The sequence below is a fragment of the Heptranchias perlo genome, chromosome 4 (genome assembly GCF_035084215.1).
Source record: "Heptranchias perlo isolate sHepPer1 chromosome 4, sHepPer1.hap1, whole genome shotgun sequence".
NCBI classification, from domain to species: domain Eukaryota; kingdom Metazoa; phylum Chordata; class Chondrichthyes; order Hexanchiformes; family Hexanchidae; genus Heptranchias; species Heptranchias perlo.
This window is the reverse complement of record NC_090328.1, coordinates 49167175-49181682: the sequence shown is the minus strand read 5'-3', so window position 1 is coordinate 49181682 and position 14508 is coordinate 49167175.

The following is a 14508-nucleotide window of genomic DNA, read 5'->3' as shown; positions in this document are numbered from 1 at the left end:
CGTCACAAAATTCTGGTTGTTGTGAAGTGATCCTGCTCATTACTGTTTGTCCCTGTTAATTCCTAAGAGCTAAGGGTAGGTTTTCTGGCCAAAGTATTCTAGGCAAGTGTTTCATTTTAATCTGTGATTTTCTCATGGGAAATGTGTTGTGCATTCAGTTCACCCATGTGAGATGGACAGTGAAGGCTAGATACATTCTGGGCTTTGAGGAAGTTTGGGACTGAATTCACAGGATGCACTGCAGCAACTCGCCAAGGCTTCTTCGACATCACCTCCCAAACCCACGACCTCTACCACCTAGAAGTACAAGAGCAGCAGGCACATGGGAATAACACCACCTGCACGTTCCCCTCCAAGTCACACACCATCCCGACTTGGAAATACATCGCCGTTCCTTCATTGTCGCTGGGTCAAAATCCTGGAACTCCCTTCCTAACAGCACTGTGGGAGAACCTTCACCACATGGACTGCAGCGGTTCAAGAAGGCGGCTCATCACCACCTTCTCAAGGGCAATTAGAGATGGGCAATAAATGCTGGCCTCGCCAGCGGCGCCCACATCCCATGAACGAATAAAAAAAAAGTTGTCCTGGCATTAGAGATGCCTTTGTGCCCAATGTCAGGGTGGTAGAAGTTTGGAACTCTCTTCCACAAACGGCAATTGATACTAGCTCAATTGCTAAATTTAAATGTGAGATAGATAGCTTTTTGGCAACCAAAGGTATTAAGGGATATGGGCCAAAGGCAGGTATATGGAGCTAGATCACAGATCAGCCATGATCTTATCAAATGGCGGAGCAGGCACGAGGGGCTGAATGGCCTACTCCTGTTCCTATGGCTCCAAAATTTTTGCTCCAGCTCATTTGTAGAATTGGCCCCAAAAATCCTCAGGGTGCTAACCCCACCAGGCTTCGTAGGGTTAGTGGTAGGGCACCTAATTTGCATGGGGCAGGTACGCACAAACTCCACCGTGGGTGCATCTTTGACACCCGCCTGTCCCCATTGTGATGGAAGGTTGCCTATCCACCATTGAGTAGGGGGTTGCCCAGTCCCCAGCCAACTCCCCCTCATCCTCTGTATAATGGAGCGTATCAAGATTTTTTTTTAATTGCTCCTTTCTTTGTGGATCCAGGCTGCTTTCCTAGCCTGGACACCCCTTGGTGGGGTCCATTTACAACCCATCTGGAGGATGGTACACCTCATCTCACTTGGTGTACCAGCCTCCAGTACTACACCATGTCCCAGTTCAGCCAGGGAAATTCCCCAGTGACATTTGCCTTATAAGGGATGGGCAAAATTTACACCCATACTGGGTAATCCTTTCCCAATCAAGCTTCAAAATCAATATCACATATTTCTGAGCCTTGGCTAATGCTGGGGTGGGGTCTAACGGGAGAGTGAAAGGAAGGCACAGAGAGTAACACTGCAGAGTCTTATAGCTATGTTTGCTCTGAATAGACAGGGGAAGTGCATTATAAAGTAACTAAGCAATCATTGGAGGAGATGCCTTTACCCAAGGATATTGAACTTAGGTTTGAAGAGCTAATTCCACACTCTCAGTAGGGAATCATTGAAATTGTGAGTGCATCCATTAATTTTAATGGGAGGAAATCATGGGCTTTGTGCCTGCATTTTCCTATAAATGTTCAATGTTGGTAGTGTCTAATTGGGCCCTTGAGTTAATAAGTGAAGAAGCCTCTGGAAATACGTCAGAGAAAGTGATTTGTTGAAACTCCTACATTAATTCTCCACTATGTTTTCTAACATAGGATGGTCTAATATGATTACACATTACATTGACACAGGAGGTTGTTCACATTGGTATAACTCCTTATTGCAGGTCACTGGTAAAAAAAACTTAACTCAACATATTGAGAAAATACTAGCAGATAACATTATGGAGCCAGCCTTAGGCCTATACACTTTTCCTTTTGTCAAAGCCACAAACCGCACCTACGGAGGCCAGATTCTGTATTGACAGAAGACTGGCTGAAGATACAGTTAAAGACTAATACCTGATGCCTCTAGTTAATGATTCTTTAAATTTTTTTCTCAAAAGCAAAATATGTTAGCCCATTGGACCTGGCTTCTAGTTTTTCGGCTGCATGTACAGTCATTTGCCAATATAAAGAAGCAAGATGGCTTTTCACTGCAGCCAAGGGTTGTTTCAATTGATGGTACTACAAGTTGAGTTGCGCAATGCCCCCACTACATTCCAATGACTCATGAATAATGCACTGGCTGGGCTGATTTACAATTGCTGGCCTGGATTTTCCTCCAGGAATCCGTACATTTTCAGGCGGTTCCAATGAGTTAATTGCAGGCAAATGGACTACAGAGACCTACCCCTGCCCCTAAAAGTTGACTCAGAGATTTTACTCTGAACACTTGCGGGGGAACACTTCCCCTTCCACTGCTTGCTTGTCCCTCTGTCGTGATGCATTTTCAGTGGGCAGGACTAGTGGTGTTAGAAGCATCCAACTCAAATGGGTGGGCACCTCATTTAAAGTTTTATACTTAGGTGTGTGTCAGGCCTGCACACCAATTTCTGTAACACAATACTGGCATGCAGAATGGCTGCCATCAAGAATGCCTATTTTAAATGGGTGTCTGGGATTACTGGGCGATGGTATATATCCAGGAGATCATGGTTCCAGGTCTTCCCTCAGATCTATCTCAGCCATCAATCGCTCAACCTTGTCCCACTCATCTCATAAGGTAGTAGATTAGGAGCTAGAGCAAGTAAGTTAGCTGGCACAAAGGGGAGTCATGATGCTAAGAAATAGCTGTAGATAGGATGATGGAATTATTTAGCACCTTTTAGTGAAAGTCGTTCTGCGAAGTAACCGTAGCTTCACCACATAGAATTCAGAATTCATTTCTGTGTATGCTTGCAACTTTTTTTCAGTTGTGTTATGGCAGGGGAAATATATGCTGTCTTATGAAGGAAATAGGCAGATGTTAATGACAGTGAGGGATTATGTCAGAGTTGGGGAGGAGATCAGGATTTTGTGAAATGACTTTATTTGGTGTGTCAAATTTATTAATTGAAAGCATTGGACGATAGGTTCTCTTCTACGTTATCTGGTTGGTGGCTCCTGGCTCTCCTGCTCCATATCGTTTCTGTTCTGTGCACCCTCCCTTATGCTGTGCAGATAAAGATCCTACTCCCCTCCCCTTGCTTCATCATCTTTCACTGCAGCTTCTGGAAGCAACAAGCCTTTCTCCATTGCAATATTATGTAGTATGCAGCAAGCTAGAATGATTCTGGAGACTCTCACTAAGTTGTATTGCAAGGCTCCACCAGATTTATCCAGATACCTAAAAGAAGACTTCAGAGTACCTACAGTATGCTCTATCACACTTCTTGTAGTCCCATGGGCTTAATTATATCTGTTGTCCCCTTCTCTCAGCGGAAACCCTACTGGAGATATAAGCTTTGACTGCAGGGGTGGCACTGATTGCTAATCAACCATCCTTTTGTAATGCACAGTACAAAAGGCACAGCATAAGGCTGATATCAAACCATTTACTGATGAGATGTTCTTGTTTCCTTTGACTGAAATTAGCTCTTCCCAAAACCAGGTTTTTGCAGACTGGCATGTGCTTTTGTACTGTTTTCTGTCATTCTTGGATAGATGAAAAAAGCACAAAATATCCTCCATTTCCTCACCCATTGAATATATCAGTGCGCTAATCTGATTTAGTTCTCCTTTTCTTATCTAAGCCTGAAGCAATTCTAAATCATTTTAATCTTGGTCATTCTGTTGGCTTATTAAAATCATGTGTTTCTGGTAGGATGTGGAAAGAAACCATGGGCTGAATTTTGAGGTGACTTGCCCGCAGAAATGGGCGATAACACTTGGAAAATGGCCTGGAAGAACTTGCTGGGAAAATTAGTTAACTGAAGATTGAGGCTGTTGTGGGAAAAATGTATTTAATAAAGGTGGGGGCTTCACCAAAGAAAATTAATTAAGGATCAGGGCTTTGCTGTGAAAAATTTATTAAATAAAGATTTTTCTCACAGCCATGAACAATTTTAAAATCACCTTTTTTTGATTTAAATATCTTTTGCCTGGTAATTTAACATTTTGCCTTCTTACCAACAATGGGCTGATAATGTTCGTGAGCTGTGCACCAACATTTTGAAATCAATCCTGCTTCAATATATCCAGTACATTCCCACTACGTACATATTCCACATTTGACAAGAGAGATAATTATTTATTTTTTAATTGAGATATTAACGTGAAGGACCAAGGCCCTTAGTGTGTGACATTACCAAGGTTGAATAGAGAAAAAAAGAGATCAGGTTGTTACACTGCAGGCTCTTTTGACACCATGGGGCTGATTCCCTTGTTTTCCACAATGGCTGTGGATCTTGGGTGGGACAGGATTCCTACTGATCCCTTGCCAACGCCCCTGACTCTGGCTCATTTCCTGGCGCCCCTGATTTACCTCATTAAGGTGGGCACCAGGGACAATTATGGTGCCACTGGGACACCCATCTTAGGTGGGAAATTGCTGCAGCGTATTGCTGCTTTGTAGCAGGACCGACTGAAGAATCAAAACAAATTTGGAAAAAAGTGATCAATTTTATAATTTGCACTTAGTCTAATACAATTGATCAAATGACTGGACACAGGCTAAGAGGGAAATCAAATATGGAGGATTACACACCCATGACTGATTTTCTGTGCATTTCAATTAATAGAAGGAAAAGCAGGCAGGCTCCCTTGCAGGTATGCGATTCTCCCCACCTGATTTCCCTCCAGTCACTGCACTCAGGTGATCCAGTACGCCGAAGTACAAAGACAGGAAAATCTGCCCCAAATGGTCCAACCAAGCTCTGCACCAGGAGGAGCAGATTTTCCTGGGGTCAACACTGGGAGTGCCTATTCTCTGTGCACAAAAGTCAGGAATACCAAGAGTCCACCTACTTTATGTTGCTCCAGGATTACCAGCGCATCCCCCCCCCCCTCCACTACCTCCACACCCAGCCACTGACATAGTAATAAATTGGGAGGAGGGGTTCTTAGATCTCTGTTCTCAATTTTCTGTATTTGTACCCCAGAGGGGCACCCATTTTCTGTAGCTCACCAAGAAGCTGGCATTTGACCTTCATCCTGGACCCCCACATCAGAGGATGCCGGCGTGAATTTGGGCATGAGCGCACCCGGCATTGAGCCTCAGGCATCATTTAAGTGAGATCGGCAAACTGTGGACTCCTGCTGGGCGTCCCCAGGAAGCTCGCTGGCAAAGAGGTTTTGAATTTTCAGCTGCTGCGTCACCGGCAGCAGCCCTTATGTAAGTGCATAACTACCTGAGAAACTTTTTTCTGGTATCCTGTCCTGAAGTGCAAGAGAGGTGCTTGAAGAGCCTCTTCAGATAGCGGAAGAGTATTCGAGACTGCAACAGACTAAAAGCCAAGAGTTGTTGATGGGAAAAGAAACGTTGGCACAAAAGAGGAACCAGGGCTTCTGGGACCATTTTAGTAATGAAGGAAATGTGGGAATTCCATTTGAAGTCAGAGTAGACAACGAGTCCTTGATGTCAGTAGGTGAAGAAAAATTAAGGATTGCAGCTATTGAAAGTAAAAGATAGTAGCAGCTGGTTAGACTTGTAAGGCAGATCAGGAAACTGCCATGAAGAACTGAAAACAATGTTTTTATTGTTCCACTGAAGAGCAAAAAGAGATGAAGATGCAGCCTCCATTACACTGTGAAAGGAATGAAGACTATGAACACTGAGGGCACATGATGGATGAGGTTTGATGATTAATGAAGGAAATCACCAATATGAAGAAGAAATGCAATGGGAGAGGACAGAATTTTGAGGGATGCTTGTGTTAATGGAAAACAAGTCAGAGAATAAGCCATCAACATAGCATAGCTAAAGTTCTTTATGGGGAAACAAGATTGCTGTGAAGACAGATTTGGTGGGAGGTTATATGATGATAAATTGTTTAGAAGTATATGATGCCAGACCTGTTAAAGCCTTTGGAGATTTCCAAGGCAAATATAGTAAAATGGTTAAATAACCCTCACTCAAAAGAGCATAAGCTAAATCTAGCCCATCAAAACTTTGCCTCAAAACATTAAGCAGCCAGATTATTATACAGATGAAAACATATCTGAGCTTAGTTTTTCACCCGATGCATTCACACACTTTGATCAGCAAAAGCAATCGCACTTGCAAAAAATTCAAATTGAACCAAATTACAGCCCAGTTATAATGAGGCCTATTTGAATCTGTCAAGTTGTTGGATGTGGGGTTAACTTTTAGGATCAGTTAGTCCTAATCAGTGGCTATTTCTTTTGATAAATTGTATTTCCAGTTTTGCCACATCCATTCTCTGAGCAGATGGGATCTCTACATCTCTTGGACGATCCAATTTAGGAGAACCCACTGCGGACATATACATCCACATTTTGTGCTTCAGCTATTTGATAACTTGACAGCAACATTTCTGACTGTGACTAAGACACAGAATTGTTAACACACCTGACAGATTCCTTTAGTCAAATCAAGAATAGTGATGTTTGTACATCTATCAGAAATTCCTTCAGTCAGAGCAAGGACAGTGACGCTGTTCAGTTTCTCCCTTACTTGAACGGCAATTCAACCTAACTACTTTTATCTGTTGCTGTGAGTCATTTTTATTAATGTAAATTGTACTTGATGTTATTATGCAAATTCATGAATACATCAGCAGCACCATTACATGAATAGTGTGATGTTTCAGCCTGAAATATCACTGATTAAGAGAAGGAAAGTAATAACAGATTTAGAAAACAGTTCAATGAATGATCATGTTTTAAATTTCCAATAAATAATTACAAAAAACGATTAATTGGGTTTACAATTGTTATAAATTTCCACAGTTAAATTTATTTTTTATTTTTCCACATATTGCAGCTATTTATAATTTACAACTAAGGTATTGAAGGGTGGATTTTTCAAAGCCTTTGATCTGCAGGGTACTTTGCTCATGCATGTACTGCGCATGGTGGACCCTACCAGGTCTTTTAGGATTGGCTTTCATTTAACAAGCTTAATGAGTTTCCAAACTGGATCGGGCCTCCTGCTGGGGTCTCACAGAATTGGGGGTGGTGGGGATGTAGGGAATATCCAGAAAAAAAGGGTAGGTTAATCGAGGTAAGTAAACGGTAGTAAATTAATAATAATCGAGTATCTAAAGAGAGTTTAGAAAAAAAAGGTTTCTGGATGTAGTGGACAGGCGGCTGAGACCCATTCCCTGCAATTCCTACGACATGTGGGAACTTCAGGCCACTTCATGTGTCCTGGTGGGTCACATGTGCAGGAAACGCCTCCAGTTTCTCGAGCTCAAGCTGAGGGTTTCTGATCTTGAGGGGCAGCTGGGGTCACTGCAGAGCATAAGGGAGGCTGAAGGTTTCTTGGATCGTACGTTCCAGGAGGTGGTCACCCCGCAGTCACAGAGAGTTCAGGATAGAAAGTGGGTGGCCATCTGAAAGGGTAGGAAGGGGCAGGGTAGTGTAGGAATCTTCTGGATGTATGGCACTCTCAAACCAGTATTCAGCATTGAATACCAGTGAGGGTGATGACATCTCGAAGGAGTGCAGCCCTGAGCATGGCACCATGGAGAAAGGACTGCACAGGGGGGCACAGTGAAGTTTAGAAATGCAGTAGTCATAGCGGATTTGATAGTCAGGGGAACAGACCAGCATTTCTGTGACCACCGACGTGAGTCCCGCATGGTGTGTTGCCTCCCTGGTGCCAGGGTAAAGGACATCACGGAGAGGGTGCAGAACATCCTGCAGGAAAAGGGGAACAGCCAGAAGTCGTGGCCCATGTGGGTACTAATGACGTAGGAAAGAAAAGGGATGTGGTCCCGCAGTCAGAGTTTCAGGAGCTAGGGAAGAAGTTAAAAAGCAGGACCTCAAAGATAGTAATTTCTGGATTACTCCCAGTGCCACGTGCTAATGAGTACAGAAATAGGAACATAAGGCAGGTTAATGTATGGCTAGAGACAAGGTGCAAGAGGGACGGCTTCAGATTCTTGGGGCATTAGGGCCAGTTCTAGGGCAGGAGGGATCTATTCAAGACAGACGGGTTGCACTTAAACAGAGCTGGGACCAATGTCCTCGCAGGGAGGCTCACTAGTGCTGTGGGGGAGGGATAAACTAATTTGGCAGGGGGATGGGCACCAGGATGTAGCATTAGAAAGGAGAAACAAGGTGTACAAAGAATTGGGAGAGACATAGAAACATAGAAAATAGGAGCAAGAGTAGGCCAATCTGCCCTTCGGGCCTGCTTCGCCATTCAAAATGATCATGGCTGATCGTCTAACTCAGTACCCTGCTCCTGCTTTTTCCCCTTATCCCTTGATCCCTTTAGCATTAAGAAATATATCTATCTCCTTCTTGAATACATCTAATGACCTGGCCTCCACTGCTTTCTGTGGTAGAGAATTCCACAGGTTCACCACCCTCTGAGTGAAGAAATTTCTCCTCATCTCGGTTCTAAATGGCATACCCCGTATCCTAAGACTGTGACCCCTGGTTCTGGACTCCCCAGCCATTGGGAGCATCCTCCCTGCATCTAGTCTGTCTAGTCTTGTTAGAATTTTATATGTTTCGATGAAATCACCTCTGATTCTTCTAAGCTCTAGTGAATATAGACCTAGTCAACCCAACCTCTCCTCATACGTCAGTCCTGCCATCCCAGGAATCAGTCTGGTAAACCTTCGTTGCACTCCCTCCATGGCAAGGACATCCTTCCTCAGATAAGGAGACCAAAACTGCACACAATACTCCAGATGTGGTCTCACCAAGGCCATGTGTAACTGCAGTAAGACATCCCTGCTCCTGTACTCAAATCCTCTTGCAATGAAGGCCAACATACCATTCGCCTGCCTAACTGCTTGCTGCACCTGAATGCTCGCTTTCAGCGACTGGTGTACAAGGACACCCAGGTCTTGTTGCACCTCCCCTTTTCCCAATCTATCACCATTCAGATAATAATCTGCCTTTCTGTTTTTACAACCAAAGTGGATAACCTCACATTTATCCATGTTATACTGCATCTGCCACGTTCTTGCCCACTCACCCAACTTGTCTAAATCACTTTAGAGCCTCTTTGCATCCTCCTCACAGCTCACATTCCACCCCAGCTTTGTGTCATCTGCAAACTTGGAAATGTTACATTTAGTACCCTCATCCAAATCATTAATATATATTGTGAATAGCTGGGGCCCAAGCACTGATCCCTGCGGTACCTCACTAGTCACTGCCTGCCACCCGGAAAAAGACCCGTTTACTCTCTGTTTCCTGTCTGTCAACCAATTCTCAATCCGTGCCAGTATATTACCCCCAATCCCATGTGCTTTAATTTTGCACACTAACCTCTTGTGTGGGACCTGATCAAAAGCCTTCTGAAAATCCAAATAAAACCACATCCACTGGTTCTCCCCTATCTATTCTATTAGTTACATCCTCAAAAAACTCCAGTAGATTTGTTAAGCATGATTTCCCTTTCATAAACCCATGCTGACTTTGTCCAATCCTGTTAATGCCCTCCAAGCTATTTGTTATCACATCTTTTACAATAGACTTTAGCATTTTCCCCACTACTGATGTTAGGCTAACTGGTCTGTAATTCCCTGTTTTTTCTCTCCCTCCTTTTTTAAATAGTGGGGTTACATTTGCCACCCTCCAATCTGTAGGAACTGTTCCAGAGTCTATAGAATTTTGGAAGATGATCACCAATGCATCCACTATTTCCAGGGCCACTTCCTTTAGTACTCTGGGATGTAGATTATCAGGCCCTGGGGATTTGTCAGCCTTTAGCCCCATTAATTTCCCTAGCACTATTTTTCTACTATTACTGGTTTCCTTCAGCTCCTCCCTCTCACTAGACCCTTGGTTCCCTAACATTTCTGGGAAGTTATTTGTGTCCTCCTTTGTGATCATTCTTGGATGAGATTAATTTTATGGAGGGTGGAAGATGGGAGGCCGGTCAGGAGATCATTGGACTAGTCGAATCTTGAGGCAATAAAAACATGGGTGAGGGTTCAGCAGCAGATGGGATGAGGCTGGGGCGGAGACGGCAATATTGCGGAGGTAGACATAGGTGGCCTTTATGATGGAGAGGATATGCGCGACTCTGCTGAACTGAGAGACAGGACCAATATTCCAACTGAATCCAACCCTGCATCTAGGTGCTTGCCACTTCCTCAGCATATCTAGTGATCTACATGGGAGCAGATCTCTGGTGACAACCAGCATAATGGCTTTCTTAGTCTGATCTTCCAGTGTGTTGATGCTGGACAAGAGAGTCTGTTGTAGTTTAGAGCCCAGGCCTCGATAAGAGGGGGAGATTTTCAGCTGGCCACCCATTTCTCTCTTGAATAATGTGACCGCAGAGAAAAATCTGGTGGGCACCTTGGATTTATTTGCCTGATTCAATTTTCGGGCAGGTCTTTAAATGGGTGTTCAGTATTCCCACCCAAAACTGGCAGGGAGGCTCTTCAAATGCAAATCACCTTCCTACACCAGATGTAGGACCTTGATCGTGGTTTTAATGCATAAATGGGTGGAGCATGCACCATGCCTGCTAGTCCCAGTTGTACAGAGTGTTGAGTGGCCGATCCAATGGTGCTTAAAAGAACCGCTGTAGGCAGCTCAGGAAAAGGTAAGTTTTTGGGGCTTTTTGTGGGGCTAGCAGGAGCATTTTTTCTGGCCTGCTCCTGCCCCATTCTCGGCCTCCCCTGGCAGCCGCTATCCTCCTCTACAGGCTCCTCCTCCTGGTCGGCTCCATGCAGAAGCCAGACGATTTTCAGCCACCTGAAACTGGTAATCTGCAGTGGAACACTGGTTAAACGCCTGTAATAAGGCCCCAAAAAGATTTGCCAGCAAAACTAATCAATCCCAAAGCATTAAAATGAATGGCAACCTTTGCCTTCAGGGACATTTAAGAAAAATGTTGCCTTTTCTCATTGATCCTATAAAAGTCTAAGACCTCATTATCAGGGTGACATGGAGCTGCTGTCATTTTCCAGTTGTCAGTCAGGGCGGTGCTTCTGTTGCACTCTTATAGCTGCAGGCTTCCTGGTCTGACTATGGAAATAATATTGTCCCTGCAATTTGGGGCAGAGTCCACAGCATTGGCTGCAGGCTGATGGAAGTCCTGCCACCCCACATCACCCCCCCCCCATCACCCCACACACACACACACACACACTTCTACTGGCGGAGAGGAACTCCTAGAATTTCCAGGCCCAAGAAAAAAGAAAAAAAGAACTTGCATTTATAAACCACTTCCTCAAGATGCCCCAAAATACTTCACAGCCAATAAAGCACTTTTGAAGTGTAGGAACTGATGTCACACGGGCAAACATAGCAGCCAATTTGCCCACAGTATGGTTTCACAATCAGAAATGAGATAAATGACCAGCTAATCTGTTTTAATGGTATTGGTTGACGGATAAACATTAGCCAGAACACCAGGAGAACTGGACTGCTCTTCTTCAAATAATGCCATGGGATATTTTATGTCCACCTAAACAGACTTGGTTTAACATCTCATCCAAGAAACCTGCCTCTGACTGTGCAGCACTCCCTCAGTACTGAGCTGAAGTGTCAGCCTAAATTATGCGCTCAACTACCTATAATTCCAGTCACCCTTTTGCACCTAAAATCAGCTGTACATCAAAAGGTATTTCATACAGTGGATTTGATATGAATATTTATTGATTGTTGCTTTTTACACATCACTGTTATTTGACAGGTTAATCATAGAATCATAGAAATTTTACGGCACAGAAGGATTCGGCCCATCATGTCTGTGCCAGCCAAAAAAGAGCCATCCAGCCTAATCCCACTTTCCAGCTCTTGATCCGTAGCATTGTAGGTTGTGGCACTTCAAGTGCATATCCATATACTTTTTAAATATGATGAGGGTTTCTGCCTCTACCACCCTTTCAGGCAATGAGTTCCAGACCCCCAGTTGTAAGTTGTAAATTTAAACCTCTTGCACTTGTAAATGAAGCTTCCCCCAGAAGCTGAATGAACAAAAAGAGCATAGCTCAGCCTTGTGCTGCTGTTATATTACTTGAGATTAATTATTATGTTATAAAATTGTTTGCCTTATTTGGCTTTGCAAAGCCATATCTCAGAAATTGCTAAGAGGGTATATAATCAGTATGTGGACCCCAGCAGGACTTTGTGAACGTTCCATCTTGCTATTTTGAGGGCTGACGTGTACTTAAGTGATGATTGCATAACAGTACGTGATACTCATTAGATCCCCTGGGATTTGAGCAATGTCAATATTGCATGTCCTGCAACTCCCCCCAGTATCTATCAATCACTACTTCAGTCAGTTCATTGTTGAAAGTCATTCTGGTGAAACAATAATATTGCAATGGACAGAGATTTCACCAAGGACTTGGGTAACTCGCTGAGCACAGTACACCACAGTAGCATTTCTTTCCACTGATGGAAAACACCACCAATTATCATGACAATTCTTAATAACCCTCTAATTGTCCTTAATAAGCAGTGGGCACAAAGACTGAACACCCAGAACCTTAATGCAAACTAGTACTGTATTAGCACTGCAGAAACCTGGGAATAGCAGAAAAATTGGCTGCACATACTGTTACTTCTTTCTTTCCCCCCAATTTTCTGCCCATTTTAACATCTCTTTGGTTGCTAGTAGCAGAAAAACGAGAAGCAAGTAAATAGAAGAAATGTAGATCAGTGAGGAACAGGGGTGAGTGGGGCTTAGTGTGGGACAAGCAATAGTCTGACATAGCCATACTCACAGAATCATACTTTTCAGCCAATGTCCCAGACTCATCCATCACCATCCCTGGGTATGTCCTGTCCCACCAGCAGGACAGACTGACCAGAGGTGGCAGTACAGTGGTATACAGTCAGGAGGGAGTGGCCCTGGGAGTCCTCAACATTGACCTCCTGCTGATTACCACCTACCGTCCTCCCTCAGATGTTGAATCAGTCCTCCTCCATGTTGAGCACCACTTGGAGGAAGCACTGAGGGTAGCAAGGGCACAGAATGTACTCTGGGTGGGGGACTTCAATGTCCATCACCAAGAGTGGCTCAGTAGCACCACTGCTGACCGAGCTGGCCGAGTTCTGAAGGAAATAGCTGCCAGACTGGACCTGCGGCAGGTGGTGAGCAAACCAACACGAGGGAAAAACCTACTTGACCTCGTCCACACCGATCTACCTGTCGCAGATGCATCTGTCCATGACAGAATTGGTAGGAGTGACCATCGCACAGTCCTCGTGGAGATGACGTCCCGTCTTCGGACTGACGACACCATCCAACGTGTTGTGTGGTACTACCACCGTGCTAAATGGGATAGATTCAGAACAGATCTAGCAGCTCAAAACTGGGCATCCATGAGGCGCTGTGGGCCATCAGCAGCAGCAGAATTGTATTCCAGCACAATCTGTAACCTCATGACCCGGTATATTCCTCACTCTACCATTACCAACAAGCCAGGGGATCAACCCTGGTTCAATGAGGCGTGTAGAAGAGCATGCCAGGAGCAGCACCAGGCGTACCTAAAAATGAGGTGCCAACCTGGTTAGTTACAACTCAGGACTACATGCATGCTAAACAGCGGAAGCAACATGCTATAGACGGAGCTAAACGATTCAACAACCAACGGATCAGATCAAAGCTCTGCAGTCCTGCCACATCCAGTCGTGAATGGTGGCAAACAATTAAACAACTAATGGGAGGAGGAGGCTCTGTAAACATCCCCATCCTCAATGATGGCGGAGTCCAGCACGAGTGCAAAAGACAAGGCTGAAGCGTTTGCAACCATCTTCAGCCAGAAGTGCCGAGTGGATGATCCATCTCGGCCTCCTCCCGATATCCCCACCATTACAGGAGCCAGTCTTCAGCCAATTCGATTCACTCCATGTGATATCAAGAAACGGCTGACTGCACTGGATACAGCAAAGGCTATGGGCCCCGACAACATCCCGGCTGTAGTGCTGAAGACTTGTGCTCCAGAACTAGCTGCGCCTCTAGCCAAGCTGTTCCAGTACAGCTACAACACTGGCATCTACCCGACAATGCAGAAAATTGCCCAGGTATGTCCTGTCCACAAAAAGCAGGACAAATCCAATCCGGCCAATTACCGCCCCATCAGCTTATTCTCGATTATCAGCAAAATGATGGAAGGTGTCGTCAACAGTGCTATCAAGCGACACTTACTCACCAATAACCTGCTCACCGATGCTCAGTTTGGGTTCCGCCAGGACCACTCAGCTCCAGACCTCATTACAGCCTTGGTTCAAAAGAACAAAAGAGCTGAATTCCAGAGGTGAGGTGAGAGTGACTGCCCTTGACATCAAAGCAGCATTTGACTGAGTGTGGCACTAAGGAGCCCTAGTAAAATTGAAGTCAATGTGAATCAGGGGGAAAACTATCCAGTCGCTGGAGTCATACCTAGCACAAAGGAAGATGGCAGTGGTTGTTGGAGGCCAATC